Source organism: Mesoplodon bidens, assembly GCF_964165515.1.
Source record: "Mesoplodon bidens genome assembly, chromosome: 3".
Lineage (NCBI taxonomy): Eukaryota > Metazoa > Chordata > Mammalia > Artiodactyla > Ziphiidae > Mesoplodon > Mesoplodon bidens.
Window position 1 is genome coordinate 65,612,740 of NC_138178.1, and position 21,548 is coordinate 65,634,287.

Below are 21,548 nucleotides of genomic sequence, written 5' to 3' on the forward strand. Positions count from 1 at the left end.
TGTATTCCTGAGTTGTAACATGCACAATTTTTGGATATTTTGTGGAGACTCTTATTTGCAGGGTTTAAATGAGAAGTTTTGATAAAAGTTCAGTTATATCACTGAGAAACTTTTAAATATTTAATTAGCTCTACAAAAGTGAGTGCTTCATTTGTCTGCTGGATACAACAGAAAAAAAAATTCCAAGAGTATGTTATCTTTCTTCCTGAGAGACATTTGGTAAAATACAAATAGCGCCAGCTTTGGAGTCATACAAACCTGAATTCCAGTTTTACCTCTGCTGGTTACTAGTTGGGAGAATTGGGACAAGTGCCTTCATCTTGTTGCATCTGTTTCCTCATTTGGTCAAACAGGGGTAGTCATATTCACCTCACAGTGTGGGGATCAGTTGAAGTAATAATGTATGTGAGAGTTCTTTGTAAACCTTGAAGTGTTATATAAATATTAGGTGACAGTTTTTAAAGTAGTAATCTTGCCTGGTTTAAGACAGTGTTATCTATTTGACGTGAGAGATTTCTAAGTACAGACTTTGATACTGAGTTAGTTTGGGTTCTTCTGCTCTACTGACAAAGTAGAGATTAATGAAAGAATGTATAGGTGTCCTTTAAAGTCAGGATATCTTTCTTTGGAGCAGAAAACTGTACATGGGGCAGTTATAGCACACATATAGATGTTCTAACCCAGAAGAGTTGCTATTCCTTTTCAAAGTAGACTTTATTGACAGTGTGTTGCTTGGCATGTTGTCAGCACTCAATGTATATTAATTGGCAGAGAGAGAGAGAGGAAGGAAAGAATGAAATACAGTAAAATATTTGAGGTAAGAATATAAATGGCATTTGATTCTTCGGGACAGTGCTTTTCATAACTGTTAATAATTCATATTGTTCATCTTAACTGCACCTGTAGTTTTTGTTTTGTTTCTTTTTTGATTTCATTGTTGTTGTTGTTTTGTTTGTTTTCTGGTAGGCTGCAACACGCATGACCCTAAGCTCCCTTAATGGTAACCTAGATGAAATGCCTATTTCCCAAAAGCTACCTTTGTCATTGTGGCAGAGGACATGTTCTGGTGCTTATTTGTGCCTCTTGTTTAGGGAACAGAAGAGGTTTCCATAGTTCCCAAAAAGACCTAAGTAAGAATTAGCACACCTGCTTTGGAAAGAAGCCATGGAATCCTGAAAGTCCAGATCAATGCTTCTCAGCTGGCCACAGTGCCAGGATTGAGAGTTTGTTTCTTCCTCTCATCTTAGGCCAATAGTTTTGTGTTTTCAGCCAGGTACTGCTTACTGAGTGAGGCCAGCACTCAGGGCTGTGGGCATCTAGCATTGACTCTAAGATTCTCCTGTCCGTCCTTAGCACAGCTCAAGATCATGACTCTACTTTCTAAACTAGCCTCACTTCTCTGGGCTAATGAATTAAGGTTATGCTGCTTACTTGGAGACAGGCAAAAAAAATGCCACAACTACATTAGATTTAAATGTAGACTCAGAGCACACTGGTGGGCCTGAGTCAGTGACTTTTTCATATTCCTTCTAACTGCTCTCTGGCCTTGGGACTTCCTTTGCTCTCAACTTGCCCAGATCCTCCCCTTCTATCCCTGTTGAGCTCCCAGCCCTCGTCATCATGAAACTTCTGCCACCTTAGCACATTTTGTTTTCTGCTTCCTGTGGCATTTCGTGACTCTTACCTAGAGAGACTGTATTTTGGTTTTTTTTTTTTTTTTTACTATCCTACAATAGTTCATTTTTCTCAGCAATAAACAGGAAAAGATTTGAGAAGTTGCAGCCACTGTCTAGTAACATTTATCATGTGGATCACCTATGACTGCAGGCCTAACGTTTCACTGCCCCTGCAGTCCCAGAGCACTGTGAATGGAAAAACCAACTCCCGGATCCTCTTTCCTCACCACTTTGCCCCTCTTCCTTTTTACTCCACATGGTACCTCAGCAGTTGTCCTATAATTATTGCTAGGTAACTCCCTCTGAGTGAATATTTTGCTTCCAGCAGATTTTTTTAGTGTGAAATTGAGAATTATACCCACTTATGAAAATTTAAATTTTTGAAACCTTTCTGAATCTTCACTGGGTTATTTTTCTTTTTTTTAGAAACAGAGAAAGCCCATAAACCTGCTTGAATCCTTTTCAAATTATCATTGGTTAGGTCCCATTTGTTTATTTTTGTTTTTATTTCCATTATTATCAGAGATGGATCCAAAAAGATATTGCTGCAATTTATGTCAAAGAGTGTTCTGCCTATGTTTTCCTCTAGGAGTTTTATAGTATCCAGTCTTACATTTAGGTATTTAATCCACTTTGAGTTTATTTTTGTGTATGGTGTTAGAGAATGTTCTAATTTCATTATTTTACCTGTAGCTGTCCAGTTTTCCCAGTACTGTTTATTGAAGAGACTGTCTTTTCTCCATTGGCTTTTCTTGCCTCCTTTGTTGTAGATTAATTGACCATAGGTGTATTGGTTTATTTGGGGGCTTTCTATCCTGTCCATTGATCTACATGTCTGTTTCTGTGCCAGTACCATACTATTTTAATTACTGTAACTTTGTATTATAGTCTGAAGTCAAGGAGCTTGATTCCTCCAGCTCCGTTTTTCTTTCTCAAGATTGCTTTGGCTATTCAGAGTCTTTTGTGTTTCCATACAAATTTAAAAATTTTTTGTTTTAATTCTGTGAAAAATGCCATTGGTAGTTTGATAGGGATTGCATTGAATCTGTAGACTGCATTGAGTAATATATTCATTTTAACAATATTGATTCTTCCAATCCAAGAGCACAGTATACCTTTCCACCTGTTTGTGTCATCTTCAATTTCTTTCATCAGTGTCTTATAGTTTTCAGAGTACAGGTCTTTTGCCTCCTTTGGTAGATTTATCCCTAGGTATTTTATTCTTTCTGATGCGATGGTAAATGGAATTGTTTTCTTAATTCTTCTCTTTGATCTTTCACTGTTAGTGTATAGAAATGCAACAGATTTCTGTGTATTTGTGTCCTGCAACTTTACCAAATTCACTGATGAGCTCTAGTAGTTTTCTGGTAGCATCTTTAGGATTTTCTATGTATAGTATCATGTCATCTGCAAACACTGACAGTTTTACTTCTTCTGTTCCAACGTGGATTCCTTTTATTTCTTTTTCTTCTCTGATTGCTGTGGCTAGGACTTCCAAAACTATGTCTAATAAAAGTGGTGAGAGTGGACATCCTTGTCTTATTCCTGATCTTAGAGGAAATGCTTTCAGCTTTTCACCATTGAGTATGATATTAAGTGTGGGTTTGTCATGTACAATGGGATATTACTCAGCCATGAAAAAGAATGAAATAATGCCATTTGCAACAACATGGATGGACCTAGAGATTATCCTACTAAGTGAAATAAGCCAGGCAAAGACAGTTATCATATGATATCACTTATATGTGGAATCAAAAAAGATACAAATTAACTTATTTACAAAACAGAAATAGGCCCACAGACATAGAAAACAAACTTTTGGTTCCCAAAGGAGAAAGGGGTAGAGGAGGGATAAATTAGGAGGTTGGGATTAACATATACACACTACTATGTATAAAATGGATAAACAATAGGGGCCTACTGTATAGCACAGGGGACTATGTTCAATATTTCATAATAACCTATAAAGGAAAAGAATCTGAAAAAGAAGATATAGATAGATAGATATGCTTATAGATTTATAGATATATAGATAAAACTGAACCATTGTGCTGTACACCTACAACTAACACAATATTGTAAATCAACTATACTTCAATTAATATATATATATATATATATATATATATATATATATATCAGTTATTACTGAAAAGACTTGGTCGGGATATGGTATTCTAAAATCAACCTTTTTAACAAATGTCCTCCAGTAAAATTATTTTCAGTGCCAAGAAAGATCACCGTGAAACAAGGCAATTTTCTTTCTTTTTTTTTTTTGAATTTTTATTGGAGTATAGTTGCTTTACAATGTTGTGTTAGTTTCTACTGTACAGCAAAGTGAATCAGTTATACATATACATATATCCCCTCTTTTTTAACAAGGCAATTTTCATTTCATGTTGTATCTACTTTTGGAATGCCTCATGTTATTCTGCCTCCTAATTTTACTTGGAGAAAACAAGTACAAAACAATGAATGACATATTCTAACCTTTTCTTTGGTTTAGGCTAATAACAGTTGTTTTTTTACATAGCTTTTTTTTAAAATCAAAGTATAGTTTATTTACAGTGTTGTGTTAATTTCTGCTGTACAGCAAGGTGATTCAGTTATACATATGTACATTCTTTTTTATATTATTTTTCATTATGGTTTATCACAGGATATTGAATATAGTTCCCTGTGCTATTAGGACCTTGTTATTTATACATTCTATATATACTAGTTTGCCTCTTAACATAGCTTTTAATATTTGAAAATAAATGGTAGTTTGTCATTTTCTTTGAGCAAAAAGAATGCCCCATGTTATGTAAATAAGAAGGTGGATGTGCTGTGACCTAAACTTTGTGTTGTGTTTTTATAGTATATTTACATAGTGGCAATGATAACAGAAGTGAGAGTTGACACTTGCTGGCATTCCACATCTCCAAGCCCTTTTCAGGCAGCAGTAAATGTTCATATTTCATAAAGAAGCCAGCAAACCTTTTGGACCACCAAAAATGATACTGGGCTGTCTTTTCCAGGTTGCCTTTTACTTACCTGGTATTCCTAGTTCTTGACAGGTACTCATGGACAAAAAAGGGGCCAAATAGTTAAGCTATTGTACTTAACTATTTTATTCTCTAAGCTGCTCTAGGTTGTTCTGTAGCAGAACTCACCAGCCCCTCTTTCTTCTCCATCAGCCTTGCTTCTCTTCCTCCATTGTCCCTCTGGACACAATTTTTTAATATGGAAGTAGTCTTATTAACATGGAGCAGTGCAGACCACATGGTATAATGGAGAACAGACAGGCTCTGCAGTCAGATCTGAGCTTAACTCTCTGCTTTTCACTTGGTAGCTATGGGATCATGGGCTAAATTACTTGTAACAGAGCCTCAGTTAAATGGTAACCCTACCAGGGTAGGGCTTGTTGACTGCTAAAAGTGTGTGTATTTATTAAGTGCTCTGCACAAAGAAAGCACTTAGTTAATATCAATGGGTTTTTTTGGTAGTTGTTATTGTTTTGACTCTACTTACCCTACTTAATTATTGAAGTTTAAATCCCTAAGTCTGTGTCACTTTGGGTTCCGAGAATCTATGATCTATTAATTTTACTTGGTCATTTGTTTTTTTCACCCTAAGTCCAAACTTCATCCTGGTTAATTTTGGCCCAGCCTGTCAAGATCCTTTTTGGATCCTGATTTGGCCTCTAATTTAGTTTCTTTTTCTTTAACTTTGTGCCACTCCTGAAGTTGATCTGTAAAAGATATGTATCTTCATCTAAACCACTGAAGAAATATCAAACAGTTTAGAGAATAGTCCAATTTAGCACTTTATTTAATGTTGCCAAGTACTCCATTTGTCGTGTTATCTTCTCCTCGGAGATATTATAATTCCTTGGGATCAGAGACCATAGTAAATACATTACTTATAAATCATATGATATCTTAATAAATATCATTTGAATACATGAATGAATTCATTTTCTGAGACACGGAAGTAAAGCAGTAAAAGAGCACACTGCTTCAAATACTTGACTCTGTGGACTTAAAATATGATCACATCTCAATCTTAGCCAAATAAGGCCCTACTGATTTTGACCACTCTGTTAGCTAGACTTAAGGCAATATGTTTTTATTCCATCTTTAAACTTCTGTGAATTTGTATATCTTATATCTGTAACTTCTTTCCTCAGAAGGTCAAAGAGAATGCTAGAACTATATTCTTGGTTGTTGTCCTTATCACAGTTTTAGAATCAGAGTACACGGGTTTATATAAGATTACCCCCGTTTTAATCTATGATGAAAAAATAAATTCTTCCTGCTGCTGTGGCCTTTATAAAGTATACCTCTCTATTCACATCAAACAAATTAAGTTGCTTTTTTGCTTCTTTAGAGTATATACATTTATCTATCTAGTAAATCAGTCTCAGGTAGAACAATAGTCACTGAGTACAGTAAAAATAAATAAATTTAGGATGATGTGAGGTAGTGCCTTGCTTACTAGGAAGATCACAAATTTATTCTCCAAAGTAAAATAACATAAACTTGTGCAATTTATCTACTTGTCAATATTGCGTTTGCTTGATCCTTTGAAGTTGGTGGGGAGGCAGAACTTAACATTTATTGAGAGCATCCTCAGTGCCAGTCCGTGTGTCAGATGCTTTGCGTTGGCTTCCCTTGTTCACTCCTCACAGTCACCGGAAGCCATGTACGTGACCGCTGCCAGAATGAGGGTCAGGAGCAACAATGTTTGGGGCATGACTGCAACCTGAAAGAGAGCCATGATACTCTTTTTTCAAAGAGTGTTTCTTCTTTCCAAATGGCGAAGTGTTCAGAATTACTCTCCCATGATTATTGAGGTTTCATCCCTAAAGGTGTCTGTTCCTTTTTCTTGGTCTAGTGATACTCACAGGGTAGCGACTGATGCAGTTCATTTCATAGTGGAAAAGGGATATCCCGTGTATACCAGAAGCAGGTACATGACGTAGGGCTTCTGATCCTGATACCCAGGGAAACTGTTCTCTAGGGATTCCTTTCTTGGGATCAGTTGTATGTACATATGGACATGGGAATGGGATTGCCACATCTAGGAACCATTTGAAATAGACCTTGTCCTTAGGGAACTTACAGGGAAATGAGGTGGGTTAAACTCTAAATATCATTAGTACTAGCCTGCTGTGTTACCTTTGTGGAGTAGCCAGCCTGGTGGTTTATGTAAGCTCTTCATAAAAGGAACATTTTGTTACGTATCTAATGTCTGCAAACTTAGTTTCCTCAGATGCCTGGCCTCATGTGCCTGGCCTATAGCTTGCTTCTTATTCTGGTCTCTTGACTCACGTGTCTGTTCTCTTTGGAGCTCATCTACTGTTAAATCTTTGCCTTTCTCTTCAGTGTGTAACACAATCCAGACTCCATTAACCTGTTTTCACCATGAGCTTCCTACCCTGCTACCCTTTATTTCTTCTTGGCTTGTCATATTCACTTCATATTCGCCTCAACTCCATTCCTATTTGTTGTTCCCTTTTTATGGGTGTTATGAATACTACATGTTCTAGGCATTGCAGCTGTGCCTCTTCTAAGAAGCTATATTTTATGCCATAGGGTGTTTCCCTCAATGGCCATAGCTGGTTAAACCAAGAATGGACATTTGACTCAAAAGCAGCCAATCTGTAGACCAGCCAGCAATATCAGGCTTAAAACGCAGCCCCCAAAATTAAACTGGTCCAGTCAAGTTTCTCTCTCAGGAATTTGCAGTTGGAAAATTATAAAACTCCAACCCATTTTGTGTGTGTGTGTGTTTGAATTTGAAAAATCATGTAGAGTAACTTCTGGGATGGTCATTACAGGGCTGTGTTCACTCCAAGTTTAGCAGGACTAATGAAAGCCAGTTTGGGGAAAGGAGACCAGAACTGCTTCATGAGAGAAAAGGGGGCTGGAAATGAGAGTAGGCCCAGTCCACAGAGCTGGCATTGTTCCTGCCCTCCTGAAGTCTGGTAGTTCATTTTCTCCTGGATTCACGTGAAAGTTCCCAACAGCCTTACAGTAAATGTCTCTTTTTACTTGACATATTTTGAATAAATTTCTGTCCTTTCCAACCTAGAGCCTGATACTTTTAAATACAAATATTAAAGATTTTTTAAAACTCTAGATTGGGTTGAAAATATGGGACTATGTTATAGAACCTTCCTTGCAACCTCATAGAATTGTTTTTCTAAATTCTTTCATACCAAGGAAGAATGAATGAATGCCCACGTTTTAAAGTAGAAATAGAGAAAGCACGTTTTACAAGTTCTCTAGGGTATAGTTCTTTATGAACATTAAATGTTTCTACAATCTGGGACTGGCAGAACCTTCCTTTTTTCTCCTAACCCCAGTTTGGAGAATCTGTATAGAAAATTATATACATTAAACATTCTGTCCCTGGATGCTAAGGTAAGCACACTTCAAGTAACATACTCTAGAGTGCAGAGCTTATTTTCAGCATCAAAGATTGGAAAATGTATTGTGTATTGTTCTTTAATAACAATACATAAGTTCTGCAAGAAGAAGTAACAGTACTACTCATGTTCTTTATAGCCCTCAAGTATTAACTTTCTTGGTTGGCCCTTGGGTCCCAGATTGATTACCTCATTATTAACTTTATAATTAGAACTTAGTTTGAATCCCAGTAACACTGTCTTATTTTTACAAAAACTAGAAGTATATTTTCTTAGACTCTATTTTCTCAGACTTGATCATAATGGACCATAGTCCAACTTTTTAATAAAAAATATTTGTTCATGATGAACTTAATCATTGCACCAGTTATCTTCTGAAATTAGAACCAGTTGCCTGTTTTGAAGCTGAGGTTAAGATGTTTTGAATGTGAGGGGATTGCAAGAGCAGTCACCACCCCCCAACCCCCCACTCAAGTCCTGACAGCATGATGCAGCTCAGAATGTTAATCCTATACTACAAGGTAAAGCTTTATTATATTTTTAAGAACTGAATAATATGCCTTTATTTTAAGAGTTAACAGTGCAGTTTCAACTGCTAGGGGAAAGATATAGCATTGGTAAAAGACACATGATTTTTCTGTTAAGTCATTTTTTTTATAGTACTTAAAAGAAGTAAGAAAAACGTTGACTTATTTCAGTTCAAGCTTTTTTTGGACTTGCAATTTTGTTCTTCTCAGGGAAACCACACAATATCTCCATATTATTAAACATCTATCCCAAAGCATGACATAATCAAGTACCTGATGCAAGTTTCGGAGCATTGCATCATCCTATTCCTCTCTCTCTCTCTTTCCCAATAAGAAATGCAAAACTTCATTCTAGATGGGGTTGTTGTTTTACCAAAATTGCACTGGTAGATGCTGGATTCATGTTTTCTGATAAAATTTGCAGTTTTGAAACTTCTTTCTTAGCCCAGTCTACATTAAGGCATTTTCTTTCCATGTAGAAAGTTCTCAGGTAATACTTTGTTGGTTGAACATTTTTGGTTACGTGTCTACTTAAGAAAATCTTTAACTTGGACTCTCACTGGTAAATAACTCCTGGGACGTTACTCACAGCTTATTTGAGGCTCTAGCTTGCTTGCTATTTCCTTTACACTAATGCCTTCTCCAGGGAATCATTTTCATCAAGCCTAGCTATTGATTCAGAGTTGAGGTTATTGCCTTACTGAAAATAAAAATTCATATAAATAGTTCTCAGCATTGACATTTGAGTTAATGTAAATACAAATCTATTTTTCAAATTTATGCATTCCAGCAAAGATGGTTGTAAAGCTAATTTCTATTAAGTGAATCCTATTTTCTTATCAATTTCCTTCTAAAATCAGCAGTGTATTTCTGTGAGGAAAGTGTCAATGCACTAAACAATTGATGTAGAGCTTGTGACCAAGTCCTTTGGTGTTCTAGACAGTGTAACACAGCAGTCTTACTGAAATACTCTGTAGCACTTTCAGAATTATGAACTATGTCGCACTTTGCTAACTTTGTAACCTCTTTTCTTTTGTTACCATCTGGGACTTAGATTCTTGAGAAACACCTAAATAGGATGAAGATTATAATATCACATTTTACAAATATGTACACAGTCTAACACATAATGTATTTTAGGCTAAAATCTACTTCTATAAACATACTCACTTTCCCACTTGATTAGTTCTAGAACTGAAGCCAGCAATATCTGTATTTAGAATTAGAGAAAAGGGAATATAATGCACTAATGGATTAAACTCAGCTGGGATTTAGAGTCAGAGCATTAGAGTTCAAATACCAGCTTTGCCAGTATTTAATGTGAGACCTGTCTCTTAAGACCTTTTTGTGCTGTAGTATTTTTCATCTGGGAAATGGGGGGAAAGATTTCTATCTCACAGGGTTGTTATGAAGGTGAAATGCTAATATGTAGGAAAGGGCTTTGTGAATTGTCACACTCTAGCATGGGACACCAGTAGCACTGGGTCAGAATGCGGGATTGCCCTGCACACTGCAAGGTGTGTAACATCCCTTGGCCCATTAAATACCTCTGCCCTCAGTCATTGTGACAACCAAATATGTTATTATACCTTTACACACATACCTAGGAGGTTGGTACAATTCTGATTGAGAGTTGTGTGCTGAGCAGTAGACTTGTGGAAATAAAACATTGTCCATACCCTCAGTGGGCTCATTCATTAAGAGGTGAGCTAAACAGGGGAAGAGGTAATTTAGTATGATGTGCTAAGTATAACTAGAAGTATGCACCAAATACAGAGATAACATGAAGGATGGAGTAATTAACTGCCATAGGAGGACACAGAATCTTTCCTGTAGGATATGCCATCTAAATTGGGTTTTAAAAGATAGATTCAGAGTTTGCCAAATTAACAAATCCTACTAGGCAGAGAGCACAGCATGTGCAAGATCATGGAGGCCTGAAATAATAGGATGTGCTTGGGACGCTGTACACATTTTGATATTTTTAAGACACAAATGTTCTAATAAGAGGAAAAAATATTAGAACACTGTCAGTACAATATCAAAAATAATTAAGTCTGAGGGAATTGGACAAAATGACTAATTCAGGGAAAAGTAAAAGGTATTTATTCCTTATTTATTTCACATTTTGGCAAGAAAAGTTTATATCTATTTCATTCACTCATCTTTCTATTAGTGCTGCCACTACCTTAATTTAAGCCCGTATTGCTTATGCTATTTTAACCAAAGAAGAATTCAGTCATTTAATATATTCTTTCATTGCCATGTACTTAGTACTTTGTTTAGTATTGTGGGTAAAAGATGAGTGAGAGAGAGAACCTTTACAAAGAAGTTGTTTTGAATCCCTGCAAAACACTTGGCATTGTCAGAAATACAAGAGTAATAAAACTGTTTTATAAATATATTACATTTATTTAACAGAGTTTTTGGCTTGTCTTCACCAATTTATCACATTATATAAATGAAGAAACTAAGGCTTAAAAAGACTGAACAATTTACCATCATTTATCACACTGGCAGCTAGGACTGTGCATTCTATTCTGGTACTCTTCCTTCTCTACCTTATTGCCTACATGGTATCACCAAAGAGAGATATTATCAGTCTGCAGGTATTTGTTAAATTTCTTCTGAGATATGTGAGATTTTTATCTTCAAAGAGCTTACATCACAACTGGAAAGATAAGACTAATCAGTAAGTTACTCTACACCACATAACAAAAAAAAATTGAATTATTGAAGGTGTATGCAGAAAGTGCGATTTAATTTGTTTGAGTCTATAAGGGTCCTCAGTGGATCTCTTACAAAGCTGGTATTTACAGGGTAATGATGGCTATACTTTTGTTTCTGATATGTGAATATTTAACTTTTAAAAATTTAATAAAAATTTAATATTTCTTTGATATCTTATAAAATATTACTGTCATCATTCCTGTGAGTAGCTTGGGGGTTTTTTGTTGTTGTTATTTAGTTTATTTGTTTAGTTTTTTACTTTTGGTGGAGGTGGTATTGTTTGGTTGATTGGTTTAAGGCTTTTAAACCAATTATTGTAGTGGCTTCTTGGTGTGGGTACAGAAAATGCTTGTGGAATGATTTTTCCCTCCTAACAGGTTAGGAGCCAAAGAGGGACAACAGGAATGATCTAACAGAAATTGGGAAAGATGAACCAAAACCACTTGTAACTATCTGTATATATGAGACAAAATGTTCAGAGAAGATCTAGCAATGAAGTCTAAAAAAGCAGTGCAACATTTCTGTGTTACCTTAAACACCCTTTTCATGACTTAAATCAGGTGGCAAATATGGAGTAAATTTATCATAAGACTTATTTCCCATCAGTAACAGATGTGGGTACTATAGAGGTGGAAACCATGTGCCACCCCATGTATCTGCTACATTATAGCCCCTCATTAAGTGTTAATAAAATGGTATTTGCCAGTGTGGGTGAAATTTAGGATACAATCCATTGTTAATAAGCAATTCCTTATTTCTAGGCAGAATTATTGTAATATAATTCTAAATGTCTATTTTTAGATCAAGGTTTACTAGAAGTGAATAACTTTCCTCAAGACAATAAAAGTAAAAACATTGTTTTGCAAGCTAATTAGCCATAGTGATTGATAAATACTCATCTCCATTTGACATATTGAAGCATTTTGTTTATGTCTCGGAAGGCTGAACAGAAATGGTTACAGTTGACAGCTGTTGTACCACTAATAAGATTAAAGTAAAGAAATTAGTTGTGTCGACTTTAATCTGCTGTTTAACACTGCAAACCACCTGGGGTCTTCTCCAGAGCCAACATGTTTAATTGTGACTTTAAAATTATATAACCAGATCCTACTTAAGAACATATCTAAAGACTTGCTAATCATAACTGTCTTGTTATTAGACAAGACAGAGTTTAACACTAGACTTTAAAATTAATGTTTTAATTTGATGCTCATCCTACATTTTTAAATATATTTTTGTAATCTTTGAAACATAACACCTTCTCAGTGGGAGGTTAATTTTAGGAAATGCAGAAAGTCTAATTAGGTTTTGCTTAAAATATATATGGTTTCGCATTTAAAATTAGAATATGTCTCTGTGGAATAATTAAATTGCCCATCTAATTGTCCCAAATTCACCAATTAAAGAAGAACCCTTGAAATAACATATCCACTTGAAAGTTTCTTACTCCTGCTCTGAGGCATCATTATACTTAGGAAAATCATTTAATTAAAAAATTAATCTCAGTGTTATTAAAATGTTACATTGTAGAATATGATATGCAATGTAATAATCATTTGTGATTGTTACATTGAATTTTGATGCAAACTGAAGTGTAGGATGCACATAATATACATACCCATAGTAAAGATTGGTTGGTCGGCAGCATTATTAGCGTCTCGTCAAGACCCCTTGAGCTGTCTTGATTGGCAGTTCCTGGATGTTGGCCCCCCCTGCTATCCCCACCCACCCTAAGTGTTCTAGCATCAGAATGGAGGGAGTCAGAGGTAGAGAAGGCAGTGTGGATTTACACTAGTCATCACTGTGCCAGTGGGAAAAGTTTTCCTCTTTATCCGCAGCTCACACGGATCCAAATGTCCAAATGTCCACTGCAAAAATACCTCCAAATTCTGTCACAAGTCCACATTCTTTGTGGTCACAAAAATATCAAAACTGAATCATCTATCTCTTCCTTATTAAATTTTCTGCATCATTCTTCTGTCCTCAGATTTCTTGCTGAGAAGACATTTTCTTATTAACCAAGACTTGCTTATTCAATATCTTCAAATTTTCTCAATAACATAATAACACTTAAAAAGACTTCCATGTATGCAAGACCACATATAGAACTTTTTGCAAATACATTTTCCATGTTAAATACTATTTTGCTTTGCTTTCATTCAGTTTATTTTATTCTAATCAGTACTATATGTCTAAAATCTATTTGGTACAACAGACCAAGTGAACATTATTAAAATGAGACTGCTTTAGAAAATTTTCTCCCTTGCCTCAATAAATAACTTTATAAGCATAATCAAATAGCACTCTCTGTTAACACTCCATGTTAGCATTCCATGTTGTTTTATAATTTTAAATTCACTGGTTCAGTAATATACACTAGAGTCTTTCTACTTTCTGTAGAGAAGAACTAAGAGATCTGATACTAAAAGATTTGCAAATGAAAGCTGATTTTATTTGTTTTAAAAATTTAAAAATCATGAACTTTCCACATGTTTTCCAAGCTGGGTAGTGTTCTTTCTCTACCTTTTTTGGTTGAGGAAGAGAGTATTATATTCATTCGCTCTGTTGTCAGTGTTTATTTTTTAGTTCCTGATACGTATAGACCAGGAAGTGTTTTATGTGCTTTGGATACATTACAGAATAAAAAGTAATAAATGTGCAAAAGATTTGAATAGATACTTCACCGAAGAAGACACACAGATGGCAAGTAAGTGTATGAAAAGATGCTCTACCTCATTAGGAGATACAAATTCAAACCACATGAAGAGACTTCATCATACCTACTAAAATTTCATAAAAAAGAAAATTGATACTACCAAGTGCTGGGGAGCATACAGAGCAATTGTAACTCTCTTACTTACACTATTAGTGGGAAATGCACAATGGAACAGCCACTTTGGAAAACAGTGTGTAAGTCTCTCATAAAATTAAATATATACTTACTATATGGCCCAGCAGTCCCACTCCTAGTTACCCCAGATAAATAAAACAAAATATGTGCTCACAAAAACCTGTAAATGAATGTTTATAGCAGCTTTATTCATAATTGCCCCAAACTTGAAACAACCCAAATATTCTTCAACTGGTAAATGAACAAGCAATCCATAAGCATGGAAAGTATCTATGCAATTAAATACTATTCCGAAATAAAAAGGAACAGACTGTCTATGCATGCAGCAACAGGGATGAATCTCAGATGCATTGTACTAAGTAAAAGAAACCAGAGTCAAAAAGCTGCATATGGAATGATTCGATTTCTATGACTGAAAAAGGCAAAACTACAGAATCAGAACACAGATATGTGATAGTCAGGGGTTAGGAGAGGAGATGACTAGAAAGTAACCATCCAGGGGAATTTGGGAGATGATGGTTCTATATCTTTATTGTGGTTGTGGTTTCACTGCTGAATGCATTTGTCAAAACTCTGTGCACTAAAAAGGGTAAATGGTAACTGTGTATAAATTGAACTTCAAATTTTAAAATTACATATTGAAAGTTCAAAAGAGCACATGATATATAAATGAAAGAAAATTCATTTATCATTAGACTTTTCAATATCAGTGTTTTATTTCAGAAGAAAATGAAGTAACATTTTTAATACACTCAAGAAAAGAAGATACATGCCAAGGAGTTTATATTCAGCAAAATTGACCTTCCCTTATAAAAGGCACAGACACTTATCAATATGCAAGAACTCAGGGAATATTGTTCCCACAAGACCTTGCTAAGGAGTCTAATAGAGAACAAGCTTCAGACAAGCAATGAATATAGATACATTGACGTGTGGACTGATAGTGAACATTAAATATGTAATTATGGCACTAAAACTAAAGAAGATTAAGAGGGAGAGTGTAGTATGAGATGACTGTACGTTCTGACGGTGTAGCTAGTACAGCCTCTTTGGAGGTGAGGGATAGGTATGGCATATGCCAAAATATTTTTAACTGTTTTCAGTAATCATAATTAGTGTACTATTAATTTTGTTATTCTCAAACTGCTGTGTGTTATAATGTAGCATAAAGCAAATAAGTAATTATGGATATTCTAACTCTGTCATCCTTGCTGCTCTTAAGGACCAGGATTCTCAGTGTCAAAGAGAGGAAAGAGAGCTGTTATATGTTGATAGAAGAGTTTGAAGAAAAAATCCCGTAGTCCTGAGTTTGAATCTGAAATAGCAATATGAATTTACAAGATACTTGATCTTTAACTGGGGATGGGTTCCCACCCCAGTCATTCTAATGAGTTTTTAAAAAAGCAGAATAGTGGAAAATGTGGTTAATTAATGCGTTAGCATGTTCCACAGTTGTACATTCTTGTATATTCTCCTTGAAACAAGGAAGACAGTTGTCCCTTCATTTAGACATCTCTGTGCACAGCCAGCTCTGTGCTGCATACTATGAGGGCCCCAAAAAGGATGAATCAGGCAAGGACCTTGCTTAGAACTAACTTAAAGTAGTTGTATAATAGAATAGAGTTTTCTGTGCTTTGACACTAGTCTCAGTTTTTAGCCTCCAGAATTGGCACATGCAGCTTTCAGGTGGGCCAGTCCTGCAGGGCCAGGCCTACATCACAGGCCCCGTTCTGTGAGGGGCCACTCACTTGGTGGGTCCAGTTAGGGTGTTAGAATTCTAATTGCAGTTGCATCTCCCTAGTTTCAAATAATTCTTTTTAATAATATCTTAAAAAGTTCTTTTAGTTTGGAGCTTTATAAAGACAAAAGATAATTTGAGAATGGCAATGCATATAAGCTATATGCCATTTATTAAATGCTTAATGCAAACAAAATGTACGTGGTAAATTATAATATGTTTGAGAGCTCTAGTTTTAATATTCATTTCTCCCTTCCCTAGGAAACTGGTATTACTCCAGGGCTGTGTGTTCTGGTTCAGTCCAGATAATCTTCTTTCCTTAAATTATATCATTTGCTGTGTTTTGTGATGTTCTGTCTCTTTCCTACACTTATCCACATCAAGCCAATCCTTTTCTTACATGAGGGCCGAAACAGTAACTGATGAAAATTCCAAGTTTCTCTTTGCAGCTGTATTGGTGTGACTCTTATTACTTGCTGTGCCTACTTAGCACAGAATTTTGCTCTGCAGGAACTTAAAGTCTTCACTCACCTCCATGTGTATAAGCTATATGCCATTTATTAAATGCTCAATGCAGGGCCTCCCTGGTGGCGCAGTGGTTGAGAGTCCGCCTGCCGATGCAGGGGATACGGGTTCGTGCCCCGGTCTGGGAGGATCCCATATGCCGCGGAGCGGCTGGGCCCGTGAGCCGTGGCCGCTGGGCCTGCGCGTCCGGAGCCTGTGCTCCGCAACGGGAGAGGCCGCAGCAGTGAGAGGCCCGCATACCGCAAAAAAAAAAAAGAAAAAAAAAAAAATGCTCAATGCAAGCCAAAGGCATTTGGTAAATTATAATTTATAATATAAGGACTCTGGTTTTAAACTGCCAATGGCAGTTGTTTTTAAATGTCTGCTTTCTTGACACTGGTATGAGATAGTGGATTTTGGTGAACAGTGTTTCCTGAAAAGTCTTAATCACTGGAAACTGCATAAGGATATAAACTTACATACTTCCTTAGTTATATTATTTTACCAAGTCCTCTTAGGCTGCAACCACCTGGGGCTTTTCTATTTACCTATTTCATAACATCTTAGATACTAATCTTAATGTCGGAGGTGTACTACACTTGTATTCTATTAGTGTCCTTTTGGGGTATAAATAGGTTCCTGTATTTATTGCTAAAATACCCAGCTTTGTGATGCCTTTTCTGTCCTCTGCTTTTCAGAGGAAACATTTTCGGTGAGAAGACTTACTGACACAAGATTCACTCATGTATTCATGATTATTTGGAGCAGAAAGCCTTTATCTAAACCCAACCACAGTGTACTTTTGACAGAAAGGACAGTAAGATTTTACTGTCTTCTCAGAAGATACTTTTAAAATCTGGGGCTTTCTGTTTGATGTTAAAAAGTGCTTCCAGTCATTTGAGTTTTAAATTACAAGGAAAGCTGCTTGGGCAGACCACCCAAGCTGGGTTCAAAGAAATGATCTTTCTAAGACAGGTGCTCTTCAAATAGAGGTTGTTTTTCAAACAAGTTCTACTAAGTGGACAAGTTTTTCCTGACCCTGAGATTTTTGGTTACTGCCCCCCGCCCCGCCCCGCTTTTTTCTCATCAGAAAGTAGTTTCTTTGTGGAAGTTTCTTTGGAGAGTTTTGTGAGCATAAGATTATACAGATGCATATTCCATACTTTACTAGTAAATGCAGTTTTTTTAAAGCACAGAGGGCTTTAGGACAAAATCCCCTACCATGTGCTGTTTGCTTTTTCATGTGTATGTTTATTTATGCCTTACGATATTCCACAAAAGATTTTAGACAAGTTGTAGGGATTTCATTGAATAAGACAGAAAAAAATAGATTAGAAATCAAGACCATAAAAATTATAGATCAAAACCAAAGGGAAAAGAGGATACAATTATAGAACTATAATTCCACGTGTCATTCTAAATATAGTACCCTCATTTTTTTTAAGCCATGAGGGATCTATAGTTACATATGTTAGTCCCACTATAAAGCTGCAGTACACAAAACAATGTGATATTGGCACAATGCTGAACAATATTATCAACTAGACTAGGAAACCAGGGAATATATCCTATATATATAGTTATAGTAAAGGTGGCATTTCAAACCAGTAGAGAAACAGTGAATTATTGAGTAATCTCTGGGGCGGGGGGTGGAACTTAGGCTTCTGCCTCATGCCACACCCCAAAATAAATTTTAAATGATTTGATAGTATATTATAAAACCATAAAATTACCACACACAGTGATGATTAAAGAAAAATAAATACAAATGCCTAGACACAGACATGTAGTTACCTCATCTTATAGTGAAGAATAACCTTTTAAAGGATAAAAGGAAAGGAAGAAAAAAATAAATCACAAAGAAAGAATTATTTGACTACCTAAAATTGTTTAGCTTCAGTACATAAAAAATGCTTTCAAAATAACAAGCAAAATTAATGGCAGTAGGTAAACTGGAAAATATATTAACAACATGTATTAACCCTTTGTTATATTTATATTGAGAGAATCCTTATAAATCACTAAGAGAAAGATAAAAACCTCCAATAAAAATTTTAAAATAGAGGATAAGAATAATTAACAAAAAGATAAGTGGCTACTTACCTTATACCTTATCCCACAATCAATTTCATAGCTTGCATTTAAATGCAAAAATCTATGAAAATGCCAGAAGTAAATTTAAAAGAATGTTTTTATAATCTTGAAGTGGGAAGGTCCTTCTGAGTTTTACACAATACCCAGGTGTACTAAAGGGAAAGTTTGACAGATTTTATCAAATAAAAATGAAAACATTCTTTATGACAGAAAACAAAAAATTTAGATAAGCAACAGACTGGAAAAGTTATTTGCTACATATGATGATAAAAGGTTAATATCTTTATTATTGGTAAAGAGCCTTATAAATCAATAAGAAAAAGAGAGACCCCCCCCAATAGAAAAATGGGTAAAAGGTTCACAGTGATAATTCAAGAAAATATAAATATACATTGGCAATAAGCACATGAAAAAGTCTTTGATCACACTAGTAATAAAAGAAATGCAACCCTTTAAAAATTCCATTTTTAGCTGTCAGATCAGTAGCAGTTGTTTATAATGAAATTATCTGGTGTTGGTAAAAACATGGAGAAACTCTTTTTCTAGGAGTATAAATTGGTTTAAAATATTTTTTTTCTGGTGGGCAATTTGAATTTTGCAGTGTCTATCAAAAATCTTAAATGTTCATATCCTTTGACTCAAATTATCATTGCTGAAAATTCATCCTAAGGAAGCAGAAGGATTTGTTCAGTACAGCTATTGTGAACATGAGTTGTGCTATTGAGCACATCCTATGTTTGTGGAGCTCCCAAGCATATAATGTGGCCCTCCCACTATAGAGCATGAGAATGCCAGGTATTTGCTTCCCAGTATTCTTTGTGTCTAGTATATAAACTTGTGACCTAGGCTTCATGACCCAACATACCCACTCCAGACTTTTACTCTGAGGCTAATGAAGTAAGAAGCAAGGACATCCCAAACTCTATTCTTTTGACAATTGGAGGCAGCTGCATCTGGTGTCCAAAATCATAGTGTGAGTTCAAGCTGTGGCATATGGTGCCCAGTGTTATTTTTAGCAGATCAATTTCATGGTATGTGATTTGGATATTGGTCCAGGCAGTGTAACTTCTGTGCCTGTGTTTTCTAAATCCTATGATATACCCAATAGCCTTTCAGTTAACTTCCTTAATATTTAAGTCAGCCAGAGCTTACTTCCTGTGGCATATAACTAAGAACTCTGAATATTAAAACAGTGTTGTTTATAACGTTGAAAATTGGGCACAATAGTAAGGGATTGATTGAAGTAAAATTTTATATCCGTTGGATGACACTGTTCCATCTTTTAAAATCTACAATATTTCTCAATGTAAGTATTTTAATCAGAAAAGGAATTTAAAATAAGAAATTGGATGTCTACAAAACTTGGAAAAAGTTGTAGACCTTTTGTTGTTGACTCCAAAACAATACCAGACATATCCACTGGGGGCGCTGCTCCCTTTGAGGCCAAACACAAGTTAGGAAGGAAATAAGCTAATGCCACACACAACTTTCTCTCACAACCAGGAAACCACAGAATGGGTACTTAAGGCTGCAGATCAGGTTAGGAAATCAAATCAAGTAGTACAAGTTATCCCACTGGTTCTTGACACATAGAATTCGGGAAATGGAACCTGAATACTACTGCAGGAAAACCTCACTTTTCCAAACCTTGCTTGATAAGGACAACAACCAATGGCAGGGGGAGATGGCCTTGGCTCACTTCACCCTCCAAGTCTTGTATGATACCATTTGTGTGGGAGGGAACAACTCTTGCATATGCACAGACTACTTCTGGAAAGATATGTAAACTAGTAACCATGGTGATTTCTAAGGTAGGGAACTGAGTGGCTGAGGGAAATAAGTAAGAGGGAGATACTTTTCACCATGGTTTTTTGTGTGTGTTGTACTAAGGTCATCATTCCTATTCAAAAAGTTACCAAGTTAAATTTTATTTGTATTGAAGCTCAGTAGTTTTTACTGTACTCCAAGGGAACATACCCACAGGTGTCCCCAGGTCTCTGAGGAACCCTTCAAGGCTCTTTGAGAGGAGAACAAAGTAGGGTCCTGGGTCCCCCACTTCTGCTTCAGTCAGCAGAGGTCTGATTTTATCTGTTCTTTGGTTTAGGCTTCTGAAAAACATTTTGTTAGCTTTTAAGCTTCTGAGTAAGAAAGCATTCTGCTGCTTTATTTAAAAAATTGAAGACCAGTGTTATAGAAGGATTTTTTTAAAGATTTTTTTTGATGTGGACCATTTTTAAAGTCTTTATTGAACTTGTTACAATACTGCTTCTGTTTTATGTTTTGGTTTTTTGGCCCCGAGGCATGTGGGGTCTTAGCTCCCTGTCCAGGGATTGAACAACACTCACCCCCGGCATTGGAAGGCAAAGTCTTAACCACTGGACCACCAGGGAAATCCCTATAGAAGAACATTAAATGTCATGGAGAAATATTCATTGTACACATATTAACTAAGTGAATATTTGTAAGAAGAGAAGATTGGAAGTACAAATACCAATCATCTCTTGATAGTTTTTACTGTTTATTTGTGCTTCTCTTTCCCAAAGTTATGACAGTTATCTAAAATTATTTTTATAATCACAAATACATGTTATTTTTTAAATTAAAAAGAAAAGCCCTCTTGAAAAATCTAAATATGTTACCTAATAACTGAAATAATGCTGATTTGCATTTGTGGAGAATTTGTTAGGTAGCACCTCCAAATCAATGTGTCATAAGTGAGTTACATGTAGGCCACGTTTTCCTGTACAATCCTCAGGGATTAAGTCAGGCCAGAGCTGAGCCTCCTCCTGGCTCCCTTCAACTTAGAGTCCTTTCGTTGTTTTGTTTTGTTTGCGGTACGCGGGCCTCTCACCGCCGTGGCCCCTCCTGCCGCGGAGCACAGGCTCCGGACTCGCAGGCCCAGTGGCCACGGCTCACGGGTCCAGACGCTCCGTGGCACGTAGGATCCTCCCGGACCGGGGCACGAACCTGCGCCCCCTGCATCGGCAGGTGGACTCCCAACCACTGCGCCACC

The 21,548-nt window shown here is 36.1% G+C and overlaps 1 protein-coding gene across 8 annotated transcripts in view; it reads left to right on the forward strand.

Moving 5' to 3' along the window:
- SCAPER (S-phase cyclin A associated protein in the ER) overlaps positions 1 to 21,548 on the forward strand; it is a 509,648-nt gene that overhangs the window by 354,353 nt on the left and 133,747 nt on the right. The gene's annotated exons all lie outside the window — the stretch shown is intronic.